The 22,083-nt window shown below is 42.4% G+C and overlaps 1 protein-coding gene across 1 annotated transcript in view; it reads left to right on the forward strand.

The window, feature by feature from the left end:
- The window catches only part of PYGM (glycogen phosphorylase, muscle associated), a 1,234,135-nt gene that overhangs the window by 875,871 nt on the left and 336,181 nt on the right, over positions 1–22,083 (forward strand). The gene's annotated exons all lie outside the window — the stretch shown is intronic.

Below are 22,083 nucleotides of genomic sequence, written 5' to 3' on the forward strand. Positions count from 1 at the left end.
CTTGTTCCTATATTCAGGGGGACAAGTACCTCTTCCACACAACCCTAGGCTGGGGGCTGCAGACAGGGGGCTTTACGGAATGTGGAAGCCCCTTTAAACTAGTGGGTACAAGGTGCTTTGTGGTTGGTATTGGGCTGAGCCGAACATGCCCCAAAGGCAGCCAGCTATGTTGAGTGCATGTGGCCTTGTATGGTTCAGGAGGGGGTTGGACGATCGCTCTTCTCGCCCCTTTCCTAGCTGGCCCTGTTGTATGCTCTGAAAAAGGATGTGGTTTGGATTGGTGAAGGCAGCTCACAGCCTTTTGAGAATGGAGTGGAGTGTGGTGTTCCCCTTTAAAAGCAAAAGCTAGCCCATGGAAATCCAAGGGACTAGAGCCGGAGACAAGAGCATTGGAGAATGGAGTGTGGAGTTCCCCTTTAAAAGCAAAAGTTAGCTCAAGGAAATCATATGAATTAGAAGGGGAAGGTTAAATGCTCTTTGAGGAGGAGCTAGAGGAGTAAGAGTCTTTTTACACAATTTTAACAAAGTGCATGTCACATGTTGGCAACATAACATGCTAACATGACCTGTGTGCAAATCTCCTTAAAAAATACATAAAGGTGAAAGAACATAAAAACTAATTTTTCAGGTTTAGAGGTGCACAATTGCATGTACGTAGCTTAACATTTACTAAGATTTCGGTTGCACAGTGAACAAACTCATGTGAATGGACGCAAGAGCCACTTGCGCATGCGCACTGCTTACATTAATCTCACGCAGTTCTAAACATACTTTCAGGCACAGCAGGCTTTCTCTGAAAAAAATACTTTCTCATTTTATATTTGGGCATATTTGTTACTTGGGCAGTTGTTACTAAACTTCCTCACATCACCCCATAATATTGGCACCTCCATCTTCTGTTAATATTGAATTGGCGATGCCGTGAGCCATGTCCATAGTGGTGCATAGACTGCATTCTCCCGTGTGCTGAGATCGCTATAGTAAATGGGGGATTCGAGCTCTGTTACCGGCGCACCGTGTCGTAAATATGAAAATGTGTGTTGCGCTTCGCCGTGCGCCTGGTTTTCGTAAATCACCCCCAATGTATCATTTGGTTCTTTTAGGTCAAAGGGATGAACTTCGGTATGCAAATGAGGGCAGTTTAACCACTTGTTGCTTACAAGTTAAAATCTGTATTTTTTGCTAGAAAATTAATTAGAACCCCCAAACATTATATATATATTTTAGCGGAGAACTTAGAGAATAAAATGGCGGTCATTACAATATTTTATGTCACATTGTATTTGCGCAGAGGTCTTTCAAAAGCAATTTTTTGGGAAAAAATACGCTTCAATGAATTTAAAAAAAACGAAATAGTAAAGTTAGCTCAATTTTTTTGTATAATGTGAAAGATGATGTTATGCCGAGAATCGTGAGACAATTGTGATCTTTATTCTAAGCAAAACAGTCCAGATTCTCATTTTATGCAGAATCGTGCAGCTCTGTGGGATCCCCCTTATTACACTTTATGTAATAGTCTATTAGATTTGTATCTATCTTTACCTTATCCTGTTATTATATGGACATTAAGTCCATAATTGTTATAGCTAGAGCTGCACCTTGCTTATTCTTGTGGCTAACCACTACCCCAAAATAGGCTAAGCACTGTCCATGTTCTCGAGGTAGTGCTTTTATTTTTTTTTTTCATTTTTCTTCTCTACTGTTTTGTTTCTAAACCTTAATTGCTCTCCACCCTCCCACCTCCTCATGGCTTCCACTACTTCCAGCTTGATGGATCTTAATCATTGTTCTTACAATATTAAAGGTTTAAATGCCCCTTCCTAGTGGGGCCAGGTCCTGTACTAACTCCATAAAGCAAAAGTACCAATTATGCTATTGCAGGAAACCAATTTCCAGTCAGATTGTGTACCCATGTGACAGAACAAGTATCATTCTCCTTGGTTCCATTGTACGAATGCTGAGGGCAAATCTAAAGGTTGTCTATTGCAATCCACAAGAACCTCCCTATGACTCTTATAGACAAGGGGGTCAATCCTATAGGTAGCTATATATTATTGTAGATCTCTGTCTGGGAAAGATCACTCACAATTGCCAACTTTCATTTACCAAATTCTAATCAGATCAAAGTCACTCTGCAGTTTTTGGAGGTTCTAGCCGACTTCGCTGAGGGGAAATCATTCTGAGGGGGAATTTCAATTCCACCTCTATAGATTCCTCCATGGTTCATTCATCATTCTCTTATTAATTAAAGTCCATCAAAAAGAGGCTATACATTTCCATTTCGTGGATGTTTGGCAGATTCTTCTTCTACCCTTGTTCTATTAATTATACTTTCTTTTATTTTTTTATCAAACATATAGTAGACTAGATAATTTTTTTGTTAGTCATTCCATACTCAATTGGTTACACAGGTGAAACATTGATCGGATCAATCTCCTCTTATGCTTTAGATTACAATCCCTCATCTTCCCCTTCGGGAATGGACGTGGGGTTTCAATGAATCTTTATATGAAGACAAGACTTGCTCTCAAGCATTAACCTTGACTATTCAGCATTTCCTTATTAATCACTCCAACGATTCCACCTCATTACCACTCCAATGGAAGGCACTTAATTCAGTGCTAAGAGGGGGGCCATTTGGCATGGTTCTAGATTGAAGAAGGAATGGTCTGAGATGATTAGGTCTACTCTACAGGACTTAGAAACCAAACATAAAACCTTCCTGACAAGAACAGTTATGACAGAAATCTGAGCGACTAGATCAAAACTTTTGAAACTGTATAGCACCTCTATGAGTACCTATACCAATAAACAAGCTGTGCAATGTCATGAACTCGGCAATAAGTGTGGCAGGCCTCTTGCTCAGTTGCTACACCCCAGAAAGAAGCTGACCCTCAAATATGGACCACTGATGATACTATGGTCCACGTTCCCTGTTCTATTCTCCAGGTGTTTAGTACTTACTATCATGATCTTTATAGTTTATCGACCCCTTCCTTCAGATTTAGATGCTAAGAAGGTAGTGATTGCAACATATGTTGCTGAATTTGCCCTGTCGGTTTTAGATGATGAAACAAAGACTGCGCTAGAAACTCCGTTCACAGAGCAAGAGCTTTTTATTTCCATAGGTAGTACTCTGTCTAGGACAAGCCCTGGCCCAGACAGCTTTACTCCAAAGTTTTACCAACAATTCTGTGATGTCCTTGCTCCCTTTTTGCTTAAAGTGTTCAATGCAGTCTCACAAGAGGAGTTCCTCCCTCGACAGGCTCTTGAAGCCCATATTTCTCTAATACCAAAACCTGACAAGGATCAAAACGTCCCTTTTCTTTAATTGGGGTTGACCTGAAAATGTATTCTAAGATGATGCTAACAGATTCCAATCATTGCTTTCAGGCCTTATCCACCTAGATCAAATGGGTTTTGTCTCTGGGCGGGAGGCACGAGATAATATGATTTAAACATTGTTGCTAATGCACTATGCTCAGTTTTCTTCTATCCCTATGTGCCTCCTGTCAATTGATGCAGGGAAGGCCTTTGATAGGGTCATACTCTATTCCAAATGGGACTGGGTCCCAGGATGACCTCTAGCATCTTGGTCCTATATTCTTATCCCTCTGCAAGGGTGAGGGTCAATGGATCTCTTTCTCCACGGTTCCCTATTAATAATGGTACACACCAGGGCTGCCCTTTATCCCCTTTGCTTTACACATTAATGTTGGAGCGTTGGGTGATTGAGTGGGAAAGATCCCAGCCAATCTGGCTGGAGTAGGGTATGTTCTGTGTAAAAATTTGTACTGAATGAGATGGTCTCTAGCCGACAGCAGTCTGATAAAGTAAACCTCCCAGCGATCATTCCAATCATACCCATCTAGCTGAGGAAAGACTGCCACCCAGGCATTTCTACAAGGTGTGAGAACCTTGCCTATATCAATACATGGTTGTTTATATATATTAGACAGAGCTTTATCTAAAGCATCGTCACAGATCATTGCCTCCAGATCTCCCATTCGCATAGTGATTGCAGCAGATCCAAATTGAGCATTATAGGCATGGCGAAGTTGCAAATACCGAAACAGGTGTGAATTAGGTAAGTGATATGTATATTTCATGACATTGAATTGGAGGAGTACTCCATCGCCAAACTTTTTAACACCAAATTAGATCCACGTAATAGGATCCGGGCAAGTATAAAAATTAGGTAGCTGTGGGTTCTTCCATAATGGGATATAAGTGGATATTTCGTGGCCATCTCCCATCTCTGCCTTTCTAGCTACCCCACACATCCTGACAGTACCAAGCATGGGTGATAGGGTATGGCGCCCTAGCTTCCCGAAATAATAAATGTGTCAGTGCCTCGTAGGAACCTACGATGGCTGCCTCCAATGCAACTGCTGCATCATCTCCGGGAGGGTGAACAATTGGTGGGCAAAAACAAATTGACCTGCCAGGAAATAGCAGAAAAAATTTGGGACCGCCAGCCCCCCCCCCGTTTCCATGGCTGCTGAAGCACCTGGAGTTTGACCCCCCCACACAAAAAACCTGAAAATAGGCAATCTTTACTTTTGAAAATATGTTTCGGGATCGACATAGGTGAGTTCCTGAATATATATATAGGAAAAGGGGAAGATATTTAATCTTTAGTAGGTTAACTTATCCGATTACCAATAGGGGGAGATTCTGCCAGGGCTGTAATCTATGTTTTAGCATCTGCAGCAGCTGTAATTCTTCCAGATTATAGTGGGCAGTGACAGCAGAATGTTCTATGTCCGATATGTGGGACTCAGCAGTGGTTAGGCGACCCCTAAATTTGTCCAGATCATGTCAGATGAGGCCAGACTCGATCGCCAGAGTATAAATCCGGCCCATGAGTGAGGTTTTGCTGGCCTCTATACATAGCAGCCAGGATGGCAGAGGTATAGGAGTCCTCCGGCGGATGTGCTAGAGCCCCAGACTGAGATGTCTCCTTTCTGTCAGTGTCCGTGATGGGGAGCGACCACAGATCCATCTGGTTGGCAACAGCAGCCCCAGCACTTAGGGAAGGAGACAAAATTGCTATCGCTCGTGCCCCAGGGACAGAGCTTCAGAGCTTGGGAGTAGGCTGTTTCTTGTTCGATCTGTCTTTGTCTGGCTGGATGGCTCAGGGGGGATTCCCGACCTGGCAGCAGGAGTTTACTGAGCAGGATGGCTCAAATATCAGGAGAATGCATCCAAATCTGCAATTTTAAATGTCTTTTTTTTATTTATTTTAATTTTAAATGTCTCACTTTCAGCAATAGTAGTGCAGATAGTAAAGGTACATTTTCCTTTCAAGATATGTTCTACTTCTTTAAAATATCTAGGGATAGATATACCACAAGTCCTGTCTAAGCTTTATTCCCTTAACTATTAGTCCCTTGCATGTAAAACTATTCTAGATCTCCAAAACTATGATACAAAGGTTCTCTCATGGTTTGGGAGAATAAATAATTAAAAAATAGATGTAATCTTGAGATTTTTATATCTTTTCCAAACTGTTCCAGTATATGCCCCATCTTCTTTTTCGTAAATTGCAGAGGGCCTTTACAGCTTTTATTTGGGGATCAAAATACCCTTGAATCGTAAAGTATATGACCAAGAATAGAGGGGGTGCAAGCCCCCCAGACTAATCTATTACCAAGAATAGAGGGGGCGCAAGCCCCCCAGATGTGGCACTGTATTACCAAGCATCCATCCTTATTAGGTCTTCAGATTAGTTTCATCATTCCCAAGGTAAATTATGGGTTCAACTTGAGCAATTTCTATGCCCATTAGATTTACAGGCTCTCCTCTGGATGTTAACCTCCAAAAGGAAGGATATTGGCACTCTTTTTGTTCTTACTAAAGGACTTTGGGCTTATCAGGATATCCTGATTGAACGCCTCCATATTTCAGCTTATATTGGCCCTATGACACCCCTATTTGATAATCCATCCTTTCCCATAGGGGTACATCAGCATACTATGGATCCCACCCCATTTAAAGACTTGTTACTGCAATCTCTCAAATGTATCTTATTTTGTTTTCTGTTTCTCATCCAAACCTCCCAGCTTACACAACATTACTTACCCAATATTTTATTATTTTTGCCTTTGGCCAATTATGGCTCTGTTTGCTTACGGCGCTGTGATTGGCCAAAGCATGCGGGTCATAGTGCATGCTTGACCAATCATCAGCCAGCAAACCACTGCGATGGACGCAGTGTATTATGCACCGTGATGCGCCGCTCGAATTTCGCGCAAAAGGCCCATAATGTTCAATCTTCATCGAACGAACGAACAGCCAATGTTCGAGTCAAACTCATGTTCGACTCGAACTCGAAGCTCATCCCTACTTAGGGAATACTGTAGTAAAAGCCGTGTTTAAAGCAGCATCCAAGAAACCCCTGCCCTCAGAGAATTGAAAAAATGGGTCATATATAGACAAAAGTTTAGGCAAAGATAAATTTGACAAAAATGCGACTACATCCTCCAGACTTCCCAAAGAGCCTGACTGGTAAAGCTGGGAATAGAAAGTGTGGCATTCTTCCAAAATCTGTTGTGGGTTTTTGGTATAACTACCCGCAACAGCGCGTATCCTTGGTAACGCATAGGAGCAAACTCTCTGAGTCAGCCTAGCAGCTAACATAGGACCGTTCTTATCGCGCTGACTGTAAAATTTTGCAATACTCCACAGTAAGCTTTACTCGGCCCTAGTAGTCAAAGCTAAATTAAGGGCCAATCTAGTCGATTCAATTGTAGAAAGCGTAGGCCTACATTTATAGGTTTTACAGAAGGATTGCAATTCGGAGTCCAATCTCTCCAGGTCTATCCGATGCTCCCTCTTGATTGAGTGGAAAGCTGGATAATCTTACCTCAAATGGTAGCTTTATGGGCCGCCCAAAACGTAGCAGGAGGCACATCTTCCATGTCATTCTGCAAAAAATAGTCATGTAAAAATTGTTCAATTTCCACACAACATACTGTGTCACTGGGAAGTGATTCATTCAGCCTCCACCACAATGTACCCGGAGGACCCTGAGAGAGCACCAGAAAAAAACATAGAGTTATCAAACCATGCCATCTCTCTAATGTGTGACTTAAGAACAAGTGGTACACTACTACTGGAGACAAACATATGATCAATCCTAGCATAAGTGGCGTGCGGGGAAGAATAATGAGTATAGTCCCTAGCTGTGGGATGGCTTTACCTCCAAATATCAACCATGCCCATGGAATAAAGCATTTTAGCAATATACAGGCTCGCCTTAGGGCATTGATAGTTTCAAAAAACTATTAGATAAGCACCTGAACTGCCACAACATACAGGAATATACAAGATAATACTGACATATAATTACACACATAGGTTGGACTTGATGGACTTGTGTCTTTTTTCAACCTCACCTACTATGTAACTAGGGAACATCTTCATATACATACTCAAGTCCAATGCAACATTGGAATCACCCCCAAAAAACCACAGTACCTTCCAAATGTGGGCCAAGCTCCCGAAACGTAGTAAAAAAAGGAAGGTTGCTCCTGATTGTGTGCAAGGTAGGAAATCAGGGAGTAATGTTGCCTTCCTATGGTGCCTTTTAAAAACAAATATTGACAATCAGGGTCCTTAATTTCCTGCAGGGGAGAATCCGCTTTGAAAAAAGATGGCAACCCCCTTGGTCTTATCCGAGGCATGATCTAAAAAAAAGACTGGAAATTTGCTGTGTACAAAATTTGGGTTATAGGAGCAAGGGTAATGGGTCTCCTGAAGTAAAATAATATCCGCTTTCTGCAAATGGTAGTACTGAAAACGTTTGCGTCTTTTCACGGGCGAGTTCAGGCCTTGGGTATTATGAGAGAAAATCCGTAAAACTGGTTAGCAGGACATATAATTATAAGCCAGCAGGGGGGTATTCACAACAGGTAGGCCACCACTCACCACAACACACACAGAATATTCAGAAACACATATCAGGAGTCCCCAGGTGCAGCGGCCAACATCCTTATGAAAAGCGGACTTCTCTGTACCAGATAAAAAAGAAAAAACATTAAGGAACAGATAAGAAAAAATAACAAAAGAAGGTGACAGAATTACAAGTGGGGAGAAAGAGGGGACCAGCACACTCCCACTAGCTGCAGACAAAGTTACCATGTCCAACACAACGGTGAACCACATCTTGAGCCAAGGTGCCAAAACTAAGCACAGTGGATCAAGAGGGGAAGCAACCCTTCCCGAGCCAGCCTTGCAGCCACCAAATTAAACTCAACAAAGAGCATATTAATAACTCAGCTACCATGTGTAAACATTAAGCAGGGGAATCCCCCCCACCAATGGCCCCAACAGCCAAGGAAAACAGTAAGCTGAGGAAGCCCCAAGGAGGAGACCCGCTACTAAAATAGGACAGCCCCAGAGGGACTCACAGAAGCCTAAGAGTGGCTCCCTTGTGATCCCAAGGACTGTAAGGAAAAAAACTGTTAAATCAGTGTAACAAGTGTATGACTAAAGGAGACTAGAGTTTCCAATCACAGCTCTAGGTGACATAAGTCTCACAATTGTCATCTAAGACAAAAACACCCAAGACTAGGGAGGCAGTTTACGGTGGGTGAGAGTCCCTGGTCCGACAAGATTTAAGATCTTGCCACAGAGGGGAAATAGGGTTCAGTGGTAGGGTATGCTTGGATGTACCAGGCCCACTGCCTGGTACCGGATCTTGAGTGATGATTCCCAGCTTCAACATTAAATGTTCCCCTTCAGCAAAAGAGGAAAAAATATAAGACTTATTCTGGAATGTAAATGAAAGAGGAAAAGGGAAGGCCCAGCGATATTTGATTCCCTTCTTCATGAGTGCCAACAGCAGAGGTTTGAGTGCCCATCGCCTCTGGATGGTATATGGCAAAAGATCTGCAAAGACCTCAATTTCATGGCCCTGGAAAGCCAAGAAGGGGGATTCCAGGGAACATTTTATGACCGCCTCCTCCACCTCGTAATAATTTGGCTTTACGACGATGTCCCTAGGCAAACCATCCGGGAAGAGGGCTGCAAAGCCCTCTAAACTCTATCCACTTCCAGCCAATGTTCAGGAAGATCAGGCAATAGCTCTCTCAAAGATGCGTAAACCGCAGCAGAGGTGTCTTTAAAAAATTTCAGGGAGCCCCCTTATCCTGAAATTGTAGCACCTGGAGCAGTTCTCCAGGTCATCAATTTTTGCCAGTGCTGCTTCCAATTGTTCCTGGAGATATTGAATGCAGGCAGTGTTTTGCTTTGTTCATGTTACAGTTAGATCAACCTTATGCTCAATAGCTTTAATACGGGAACCGAGGCCCTGCAGATCAGTCTTAATATCAGCAGTAATCTGGGAGGCTATTCTGGTTAGACCTTTTTCCAATAGATCTGGGAATTTAGCAAACAGGGAGTTCACCTCCAACAATTCAAAGAAGGCTGGCAGGCTGCTAGATCAGGGTTAGAAGGGCTCTGAGTCTGAGAAAGCACTAGCTCATCCATGGTTCGCTCAATGAGGGACTCAGTGGAGTCTCCTGCAGAGACCAGAGCTCTCACTTGAAAGCCCTGAATGTGATGCAACTAAAATTGCTCACCTTCATCATCCACCATAGAGCTGGGATCTAAGACAGGTGGAGGCAGAGAGGAGCCGGGCACCATCTTGGAAGTGTCTATCTGCACCCACTCCACAGGTGGCAGCCAGAAGCAAGCTCTGCAGTCTGCTCCTCCGGGCATGAGCACTGCTAGCAGGTCTCCCCAACCACACACTGCTAAAGGCGCCACAAAACGAGGGCTGTGGGCGCTGTGACTGCGGATTATCTGCGGGCTTTGGACAGAGCTCTCAGCTCAAGTGGCCATCTTGAAGAGCTCTGAGCATGTGCCCCCCTGGCTTACACAACTTTTTGGGAGAAGGAATTATAAGCTCAAATTGGAGAGAAAGACTGGGAGAAAGCATTACTTTTGTCATATAAGCTTTCTATAGCCAGTAATAAATAAATAAATATAGCTATAGCTAGTGCTGCCCAAGAGAAACATTTTTAAGTCCTGACATGATGGTATAAGTGCCCAGATACTCTACATCATATCACCTTTTTTTTCCTAGCTTGTGTTGGTGGTGTGGGACTCACGAGGGCACTGTGCTTCATATCTGTGCTGACTGCTGCCCGATTAAGAGTTTCTGGACTTCTATTTTACAATTGTATTGGAAAGCCACAGGTACTTTCCTCTCTAATATTCCTCAAATGATCTTACTGTCTACATTGTCAGGTTCAATCAAAGCTGAAAAATATGGCATTACTTTCTGACAGCTGCTAGAGCTGTCATTTCTAAATACTGGAAATCCATGAATGTGCCCACTCTGACCAAATGGGTGCTGGAAATGTGATTACTTAGGGATTCGGAACAATTACTAACAGAGGAGGAGCTGGACAAACATACTATGACCTCGTCCACCTGGACTATAAGAGATGAGTACTCCATGACTGAGGTTTTGGAGATGGGTGGAGAGCATTTTTTCTTCTTCTCCTTTTCTCTGCTCTTCTCTCTCTCTCTTTCTTTCCTTTCTATTTTCTTTCATTTTAGATTAGACCATGAGATTAACTTTGTTACAATTGGATGCCTTGGCCCTCCATTATTTATAAGAGGCAATGGTTATCTCTTTGATTATGCTTTGCCATGAAATTATTTTCTTGGTCTTGTACTTACTATTTTTGAATGAGCTTTTGTTAGATCTTAGTCTTAGTCTAACTTAAAGCGGAACTCCACCAAAAAAGGGGAAGTTCCGCTTTAAGGACTCGTTCCCCACTCCTCTTGAACAATTGGCACTTTTAAGGAGGGGGGGGGAGCAGGTACCAGATTTTGACAGGTACCCGTTTCCTCCCACTTCCATTCCGACAGAAACTGAAGTTCACCTCCCTCCCTCCTGCAGTCTTCTGGGACACTAACAGGTCCCAGAAAACTGCATCCACCATTCACAATGCGCATTCTCAGTGGGCACCCAGCTGTGAAGCCGCAAGCTGTCACAGCCGGGTGCCCATAGTGAAGATTCCGGCGCAGGATTGTGGGACAGGTACTGTAAGTGGCTGCTTTTTAAAGTCAGCAGCTACAGTTTTTGTAGCTGCTGACTTTTATTTTTTCCACAGGTGACTGGAACTCCACTTTAGGTACAGTAACTATGATGAATACATTTGTGTATTTTAAAATTATTAAAAATAATAAAAATAAGATTAAACAAACTAGCAGATGCCACAGGTAGGGAGCAGCGTGGGAGCAATATAGCAGGGGGTGAGCAGAGGAGGACTGGAGAGTGTCTGTCGCCAGGCTGTGTAATTCGTTTGATCCACTTCCATCAGTTGTACACCTGTGTGGAATGGACTGCCAAGTGTCTGCATGACCTGACATGCTCCTGGATGTAGAGTTTACCATCATAGCATTGGCGCTTATGTGTGCATCCTTTACCTTCTGAGATTATCTTTTAACAAAGAAGATATAGTCTCTATTTGGGACACCAGCAATTGTGCTGCATTGGCTTCTGACCCCTGGTAGCAGGAGACAATATGGCAATGGCGACAGTAAAAGGTCCTTCTTTTTAATATGACAGCGTTGTTACCCTATCTATCCAACATCTATGGTTGCTTTTATCACATATTTGGACAGCTCTGAAGAACAATCCTCGAAACGTGCCAGTGTTATATTTCTCATCATTGTTGGATATTCCCCTATCCGTAAATTCATGTTATCACATGTAATTTTTTGTCTTTAGCCGCATTGGTTGTTTGTATATCGTTGTCCTTTAAATTTCTAAATAAAATAAAATTTGTTAATTTTTTTATGGCATTTTTTTCATGTTTGTGCCAATATAGTCCCAACAATAGATAGATTTGTTCCTATATGGTATCTCATAGATGATGGCAATCCCCAACACTGGACTGGTCTGTTATGTTACAGAGGGTTAAGGCCTTCTTATACACAAATTGTGGACGTGGAGGAAGGACAGGTTCAAGGACCCTGGACATTAATTTATTTGCACATTAGCACTTTATGTTATTGCACTTTATGATTGATTCGCATTGGTATGCATAGTATTTTTGTGATTCATGGAAATAGATTGCCAGGTTCTGGGACTAGAAGACTTTGATATCCAGCCTAGACCACTCATGTCCACTAGAACACAGCTACAGCCCAAGGGCCACAACTACCAATAAACTTTGAGCTGTGGAACATACTGTGTTTAGTTGATTTAGTGGCAGCTTGCTGTGTGCACCGCTATAGAACCCCATGTGGTTGTAACTACCAGTTTGAACCGTCTTAAATGGCTTGTGTAACTGTATATACTTAATGGTATTGGGTTGGTTAAGGTAAATATCCCAACTGAGAGGCAAGGTGTTAAACATTTTTTTCTTCAGCAACATCAATTAAGAAATGTTCTGGCCAAACATTGGCATATCCTATATGAGGACCCCACTCTGAACAAATATATCAGCGATCACCCCGAGATTGTCTTTAAAAGGGCAGTGTCTTTACGTGACAGACTCACCAAGAGTCACTATGTCCCCTCTCATGGACAGACTGTCCAGGAACAAGGAATTTACAAATGTGGCCACTGCGCCTACTGCCCTTGGGTCTCTACAGGTCATAGATTTAGACTACCCAATGGGGAACTCTTCTACCCACATTTCTAGGCTGACTGTAGTACCCAAGGGGTGGTCTATCTTATGACCCATAAGTGTGGGGTATTCTATGTCGGAAAGACTATTCGTCAACTACGTCAGAGAATTAATGACCACATTTATTCTTCAACTAATGGTAGGATGTTAAGTCCCATAAGTAGACACCTTGACCTCTATCACAGATTCAACACTTCTTTTGCCACCTTTATAGTTTTGGCAGTCATATTGCAAGATCCGAGGGGAGGCGATTGGGACAGGAGAATACTCCAGCAGGAAACTAAATGGATAGAACGCTTTAATGCCACACGGCCAGGCATTAATGAATTATAATCTTATAAATAATTTTTATAAAATTACTACTGTAGTGGAGCGGTCACAGCCAAATAATCAGACCAGTGGTGATGTGCAATATCTACTTTACTTAAAAGTGAACCTCAACATAAATTGCACCGGAAATCGTGCAAAACTGGGTATACAGTACAGAACATTAATATGAACCATAAAGAAAGTGGATATAACAATTATACTGCCATTCAACTAATGTCCACAAGGTGGCAGCAGCATGTTCTGAGTCCAATCTACAGATAGAATAGAGATCTAAAGAATCTCACATGTCCAAAATAGTAATTGTTCGACCAACAGAACAGTGAGCTGAGCGGACCTCCTGCTGACAAACTTCCCGCTGGCACTGCTTCCTACTTGCTTCGGTCAGGGGGTTCTGGTGGCTGGAGATAGGGCCAACTCATTTCATGGACAGCTTCCACCAATGGACTGTAACAGAGTCCTCTCCAGTGACTGGGGCTTGGTAAGATACTGAATGCTCTTGTGCTCACTGCTGGTGGCCCGCACACCAGACTTAACAGGGGAGGACCCAGCACCTGGGAAAAGCTCACTTGCCCAGTCACTGCTGTCCCATCAGGCAGGATCTCTCTGAGCACAGGAAGCTGGGTGGAGCTGACTTTTATATCCCCCAGGCGTGTTCAGGAGCTCAGAGGATTGTGGGGAGTTGAGTTAAAGGGACCTGTACCAGAATCTGGACAAAGGGGCATCCCATTACACTACTACATTCCTCTTTAGCTTTATATATGATATCTTCTATCCTGTTTTTTGCTGTTGTGTCTCTGTGTCCTTCCCCCTCCCCCCAATGAGAGATATATGCTTGCTACTGTCTGGGCCTGTGTGCCCAGTAATTTAATAATGTTTTATCTTTTGATATTCTTTGTTTGCTTATATATATTTTTATTCATTGCCCAAAATGTTAGTTCATATATTTTAACAATTGTTATTTCTAATGATGTATTGTGTTCTTACGTATTATTTTATTTTTCGTAGGCTCTACCTGTTTCAACTATTTTGATTAAGGCTTTTTGTCTCTAGCCCGCAATGGAAACTCCAATGGCATCATCTGGTTGGCTTATGTGGCGTGTTGTTGCTGTGGGTTACGTGTGTGGCCGGACAGCTGCAGTCTGTCCCCTTGTGGGAATGACCTATTGTGGTTCAGGTTTGACAATCTCCCTTCTGTGGTTTCTCTCTCCCTTTGGCTCCCTTTGGCTGTCTTACCATCCACTGTTTAGGCTTTATACATCTGCCCCATGAAATGTTTTTCAACACTGCCATCTCGGAGTGCCCACTTAGGGGAGCTCTCAGCCCTGAGGACCACAGGGTGACACTCCTCCCGTGCGACGGCATCTATTGTAGCCGCTCCACAGACTTCGCATGCGCAGCCATTGCGAGGTTGCATGCGCACCTCTTTTTGGCCGAGTCAGGTGATGCGGAAGCCCGCTTTACACCTGAATGGGATGTGCATATAAGGCTGGACACCCAGCCTTGTATCACGGCAACCTCTCCAGACATTCGTCCGTCCGTGGATCTATCTATCCATCACTACTGCATTTATCCTGGTAAGGTACTTCTATACTCTCCACTGACTATGCGCTTTTGTTGTTAGGACTTTTAAACAATTTACCAGTGCTACCCTTTCCTTTAGATGTGGAACTGAAACCTGCAGGCTCATTGTGCCATTTAACTACAAGTCTAAACTATGTTATCAATCGTTGGTGGTCCACTATAGATACAAACCCCCTTTACCTTGATACATTATATGCATACTATTTTTAAGTAAAGGCGAGACTATCCAGTTAACACCATTTATCAATCTCCTAGATAGATTGTTTGCAACAAGATTATTCTTATTATTACTATTATATATACTTTACAGGTGGTGGTTTCTGCCGCCAAACACAGTTCCACTTTCAAGCATAAAGCCTACGGTTATACAACATTTATTCAGGCCAATGCCAATTATGTTTCTCTAATAAGGTAGGCTTGTCGGGATTCTAACACCTGACTGCACCCTTTCATTCCCTCTATGGTGTGAGCTATCTTATCTACTTAATCTAAGTCTTTTTGGGTCTCTTGCCTATTTCATACTAGGCTTTGGACACGTACCTTATTTCTGGTGTTTTTGTATTCTATACGTTCAGACTATTTTACTAGGCGTGTCCCCACATGTGATTAGCTGCACTCTTTGCATGCCCTGGTTTGAGCCCTCCCTTGATTGCTTTTTTGGTATTCCCTGCAAATTCTTGAGACTTCATACCATTATCATAAAAGATTATAAATGTTATGGATTGCCATTTTTCTCTCCTTTAGAATGTTTATAAAGCTCCTGAAAAAGCGATTTTCGCAAAACATGTAGAGCTTTTTTGTATGTCATAACTCAATACAGTGATACATACCTGTAGTGATATGGTTCTGATTCATATGATCCATATTGGAGAGGTTTAGCTATTTTTTGCATTTTATTTGCAATATTTTAAATGTTTTTTCTTGTATTATGTGTTTAATAAAGTTTATATATATTTTTTCTATAATTGGTGCCTGGAAAGTCCCTTTTTCCATTTTTCTATTTAACTATTGACATTTAGGACGTGGCACTGCGCTACTTTAAACTCCCACAGTTCCATCCTGTGTTGGAGCTTGGCAAACTCTTTGATCAACATATGTGGGTAAGATATATAAATCTGGAGATTATGATGCTGAGTAGGTTGTAATATTGGCAACATCATTGCCTTAAAGGCTGCTCACCTAATATTTTGAAAATTACTTTGGCTGGTTCTACCTCACCTATTGATGTCTTGAAGCCCCCTCTGAGAGTTTTCTGCACATGAACTGCACTGGTATTTCTAAGTTATTATTGCAACTCTTCCTCTTCTGTCCTGATGAAGAAGTGATGGGAAACGCTTTGATTGATGAGAATTTCGGTCCATAGATTATACGTTCAATAAATCATGCATTGTATTTGGATGGAATATGATGACTGTGGGGAATTAAGTTGCAGTTCACATTTTGATGTTGTGGTACAGTTTTATGACCCATAATAAGTCTGACTGTAGTTTTTAATGTTTAATCTTGTAGTAAAATTTGCTATGGTTTGCCTGGGCTGGACTCACCACTTGGTAAAAGAAAGAGTTCTTGCAATGCTAAGCGAAGGTTTATTTACCACATGTGGGAGAGCGATGAAAACAGATTATCGTTCTGAGAGCCCCTCTTTAGAACTACTATTTATTTCAAAGTTGTATGTCTGTAATGTGGCTGTGACTAAGGCCAACTGATTTTATCTGCGTTTACACTGTGGCTTTTCAATAAAATGAAGATTTTTTACGAGCAACAACCGGAGTGCTGATCATCTTTCCTACAGCCTCTCTTCTATGACAGATTTTTTATGCTCTGGAGATAGACAGAATATGTGCCAAGGACATGAGCTGATAATGCGTAACATATTACAGAGCCAATGGGTTGTTAAATTTCCAACTTTAAGTTCAAAGCCCCTGGTTTGCCTAGGGACATCGTTGTAAAGCCAAATTATTACGAGGTGGAGGAGTCGGTCATAAAATGTTCCCTGGAATCCCCCTCCTTGTCTATCCAGGGCCATGAAATTGAGGTCTTTGCAGATCTTTTGCCATATACCATCCAGAGGCGATGGGCACTCAAACCTCTGCTGTTGGCACTCATGCAGAAGGGATTCAAATATCGCTGGGCCTTCCCTTTCAGGGAAAGCCCGCAGTGGAAACTCCAATGGCATCATCTGGTTGGCTTATGTGGCGTGTTGTTGCTACAGGTTACGCGTGTGGCCGGACAGCTGCAGTCTGTCCCCTTGTGGAAATGACCTATTGTGGTCCAGGTTTGACAATCTCCCTTCTGTGGTTTCTCTCTCCCTTTTCCTTTGGCTGTCTTACCATCCACTGTTTAAGCTTTATTCATCTGCCCCATGAAATGTTTTTCAACACTGCCATCTCGGAGTGCACACTTAGGGGAGCTCTCAGCCCTGAGGACCACAGGGTGATGCTCCTCCTGCACGACGGCGTCTATTGTAGCTGCTTCATGGACTGCGCATGCGCGGCTGTGGCGAGGTTGCATGTGCACCTCTTTCTGGCCGAGTCAGGTGATGCGGAAGCTCGCTGCACACCTGAATGGGATGTGCATATAAGGCTGGACACCCAGCCTTGTATCATGGCAACCTCTCCAGACATTCGTCCGTCCGTGGATCTATCTATCCATCACTACTGCATTTATCCTGGTAAGGTACTTCTATACTCTCCACTGACTATGCGCTTTTGTTGTTAGGACTTTTAAACAATTTACCAGTGCTACCCTTTCCTTTAGATGATGTGGAACTGAAACCTGCAGGCTCATTGTGCCGTTTGACTACAAGTCAAAACTATGTTATCAATCGTTGGTGGTCCACTATAGATAAAAAAAACCCCTTTACTTCGATACATTATATGCATACTATTTTTAAGTAAAGGCGAGACTATCCAGTTAACACCATTTATCAATCTCTTAGATAGATTGTTTGCAACAAGATTATTCTTATTATTACTATTTATATATACTTTACAGGTGGTGGTTTCTGCCGCCAAACACAGTTCCATTTTCAAGCATAAAGCTTACGGTTATACAACATTTATTCAGGCCAATGCCAATTATGTTTCTCTAATAAGGTAGGCTGGTCGGGATTCTAACACCTGACTGCACCCTTTCATTCCTTCTACGGTGTGAGCTATCTTATCTACTTCATCTAAGTCTTTTTGGGTCTTTTGCCTATTTCATACTAGGCTGTGGACACGTACCTTATTTCTGGTGTTTTTGTATTCTATACGCTCAGACTATTTTACTAGGCTTGTCCCCACATGTGATTAGCTGCACTCTTTGCATGCCCTGGTTTGAGCCCTCCCTTGATTGCTTTTTTGGTATTCCCTGCAAATTCTTGAGACTTCATACCATTACCATAAAAGATTATAACTGTTATGGATTGCCATTTTTCTCTCCTTTAGAATATTTACAAAGCTCCTGAAGAAGCGATTTTCGCAAAACATGTAGAGCTTTTTTGTATGTCATAACTCAATACAGTGATACATACCTGTAGTGATATGGTTCTGATTCATATGATCCATATTGGAGAGGTTTAGCTATTTTTTGCATTTCATTTGCAATATTTTAAATGTTTTTTCTTGTATTATGTGTTTAATAAAGTTTATATTTTTTTTTTCTATAATTGGTGCCTGGAAAGTAAATTTTTCCATTTTTCTATTTAACTATTGACGTTTAGGACGTGGCACTGCGCTACTTTAAACTCCCACAGTTCCATCCTGTGTTGGAGCTTGGCAAACTCTTTGATTAACATATGTGGGTAAGATATATAAATCTGGAGATTATGATGCTGAGTAGATTATAATATTTGTGACATCATTGCCTTAAAGGCTGCTCACCTAATATTTTGAAAATTACTTTGGCTGGTTCTACCTCACGGCTCACCTATTGATGTCTTGATGCCCCCTCTGAGAGTTTTCTGCACATGAACTGCACTGGTATTTCTAGGTTATTATTGCAATTCTTCCTCTTCTGTCCTGATGAAGCAGTAATGGGAAACGCTTTGATTGATGAGAATTGCTGTCCATAGATTATATGTTCCAAAAATCATGCATTGTATTTGGATGGAATATGATGACTGTGGGGAATTAAGTTGCAGTTCACATTTTGATGTTGTGGTACAGATTTTATGACCCATAATAAGTCTGACTGTAATTTTTAATGTTTAATCATGTAGTAAAATTTGTTATGGTTTGCCCAGGCTGGACTCACCACTTGGTAAAAGAAAGAAGAGTTCTTGCAATGCTAAGTGAAGGTTTATTTACCACATGTGGGAGAGCGATAAAAACAGATTATCGTTCTGAGAGCCCCTCTTTAGAGCTACTATTTATTTCAAAGTTTTATATCTGTAATGTGGCTGCGACTAAGGCCAGCTGATTTTATCTGCGTTTACACTGTGGCTTTTCAATAAAATGAAGATTTTTTAAGAGCAACAACCGGAGTGCTGATCATCTTTCCTACAGCCCCTCTTCTATGACAGATTTTTTATGCTCTTGAGATAGACAGAATAAGTGCCAAGGACATGAGCTGATATTGCTTAACATATTACAGAGCCAATGGGTTGTCAAATTTTTTCTTTAAGTTTAAAGCCCCTGTTGCCTTCTGGCCAAAGGCCACATACGACAACTGTTATGATTGACTGGTAGATATGAACTAACATATGACCAGATAGTGACATTATAAGAACATAAAATGAAGGTCATCTAAACTGTTACCTCAACTGTATAGCAGATGTCCATGAAAAGATAAAAAGCAGGTGACAGTCTTTAGGTTAGAAGATAGTCTTTAGCAAAGTGGCAGCAATAGTTTCTTAAGCAGGACAGTCTCTCATGTGTGAGGGCCTTGCAAATGTCCATAAGTTTTCAGCTTGAACAAATTCCACATTTTTTATCTTCCTCAAGTTCATTTCATACACGCATACACACGGTCGCATTTTTCAACCAAAAGCTCTCATCGGTCTTTTGCTGGCCGAATTTCCGATCGTGTGTACGCGGCATTAGAACACTCTATCCTTGAGCTGGCATCATGGCTCTTCCTCTAGGCATTAACAGGAACCTTACATAAACAAAAAAACAGTGCAGCATAACAAAAATAATTCTTGAATATCAACACCAAAATATTCAAAAAGTTGTATACACATCTAATACAAATATAAAAGTGCTCTGTGTTCCAAACTGTGTTTCCAAACCAGCTGCTCACCTCAAAGTTATGACCCCTGTATTACCAGAAGGTCAAATTAAGCAGTGTCCCCCTCAGGGGTAATAGCTCTGACAAACTCTTGGCAGATCCTCAGTCCTCTTTTCCCATAAGAAAGGTACACCAAGCTCCTCATTCACTCCCTTGCAACTCCCTTCTCATTGGCCTACCTCTCCATAGGCTATCCCCTCTTCAGTCTATCATGAATGCTGCCACCAGACTTATCCACCTTACCAACCGCTCAGTGTCTGCCAACCCTCTCCTCCAATCCCTACACTGGCTCCCAATCACCCAGCGAATTAAATTCAAAATACTAACCACAACATACAAAGCCAACTCTGCCTTGAGCTACATCACCAATCTAGTCTCCAAATATCACCATAATCGTCCTCTCTGCTCTTCTCAAGACCTCCTACTCTCAAGCTCTCTCATCTCCTCCTCCCATGCTCGTCTCCAGGATTTCTCCAGAGCCTCACCCATCCTCTGGAACTTGCTACCTCCATCTAGCCGGCTATCCCTTACTCTTGCTACCTTCAGGCGATCCCTGAAAACGAATCTCTTCAGGAAAGCCTATCACGTCTCCAACTAATCTCCTACCACTTCCAACACCTCATTCCCCACAGTTACAACCTTTTGTACCACCTGCCCCACCCTATTAAATTGTAAGCTCTTCTGAGCAGGGTCCTCTTAATCCTCTTGTATTTTATTGTATTATAACTGTATTGTCTCCCTTTTATATTGTAAAGTGCTGCGCAAACTGTTGGCGCTATATAAAATCCGGTATAATAATAATAATACACAGGTCCTTAGACACTAAGGAACACCTGATGTATATGGGAAGAGAAGGGAAGCACATAAAATGCACATAGATGTTTGCTCTCCATCCAAAACAGGGATATGCAATTAGCGTACCTCCAGCTGTTGCAGAACTACAAATCCCATGAGGCACAGCAAGACTGACAGCCACAAGCATGACACCCAGAGGCAGAGGCATGATGGGACTTCTAGTTTTGCAACAGCTGGAGGTCCGCTAATTGCAGATCCCTGATCCAAAAGGTTTAATGAATAAAAGAAGAATATTGCACTTCCAAAATAGAGCACTGCCACCAGTGCTAGCTCAAATGCACATATCAAACACATGTGGCGACCATCTTACCATTGTCGAATCAATGGTAAGATGGTCGCGAGATAACATGACACCCACAGATGTGGACACAGTACCAATCATATGCCCCACTCTAGCTACCGGAAATGGTGAGTAAATAGACTTTACAGTAAGATACAGTTGTACATATAGAATTCTGTATATTACCGGTAGTCAGGTCAACATTTTGCTGATTCAAGGCTTCCTCAGGACCTTCAATGCTAGTAGTGGGGCAGCAGTATATATAAGAAAATATACAACAGTCAATGACATAACATACTAGATACAAAAACAATAATGTTACCTAATGTGTATGGTGCTCACATCGCTGTGGTGAATCAGGGAGCGCCCATCAACAATGCCTGGGGGAAGGCACAGGGGCACCAAAGCCAGGCAGAGCCCTGCAAGGGACTGCAGAAGAATGCAGAGAAACACATTTAAACTTACTCACAGTTGCAATTGCCGACACCCGGCTATTTAAAAAATAAATATAGAAACCCCAGTCCATATCAGGCCCTTTGGGTCTGGTATGGATTTTTAAGGGAACCCCACATCAAAATGTAAAAAAAAAAAAAAAAACGGTGCCAGGTCGTCCCCAAAAATGATACCAGATCCTTATCTGAGCATGCAGGAAGGAAGGGGGCGACCGAGCACCCCCCTCCTGAACCATACCAGGCCACATGCCCTCAACAAGGGGGATTAGTGATTTGGGGCAGGGAGGGTTCTGCCTCCCGCAGAGCCCTCCCTGCTCAAAAGAACCTTGTCCCCATGTTGATATGGACAAGGGCCTCTTCCGACAACCCTGGGCGGTGGTTGTGGGGGTCTGCAGACAGGGGCTTATCGGAATCTGGAAACCCCTTTTAACCCATATGTGAATGAGTATGCAGTATAGTGTACCCCTACTTATTCATCAAAAAAAGTGTCAAAAATAAATAAAAACACTAGACAAGTCAATGTCCCCATCATCAGATCCATCATCAATCAGGACACCTGCCGCACCACTGGACTCGGAAAAAAAACCACTCGCTGACCACCAAATGCCTCCTCTGCCAGGTGAGAGTTCTTAAAGCAGAGCTCCACCCAAAAGGGGAAACTCTGCTTGTTTGCTTTCTCCCCCTTTCGGAGGGGGGGAGCAGACACCTGGTTTTGAAG

The sequence above is a fragment of the Aquarana catesbeiana genome, linkage group LG11, assembly GCF_042186555.1.
Source record: "Aquarana catesbeiana isolate 2022-GZ linkage group LG11, ASM4218655v1, whole genome shotgun sequence".
Taxonomy (NCBI): domain Eukaryota; kingdom Metazoa; phylum Chordata; class Amphibia; order Anura; family Ranidae; genus Aquarana; species Aquarana catesbeiana.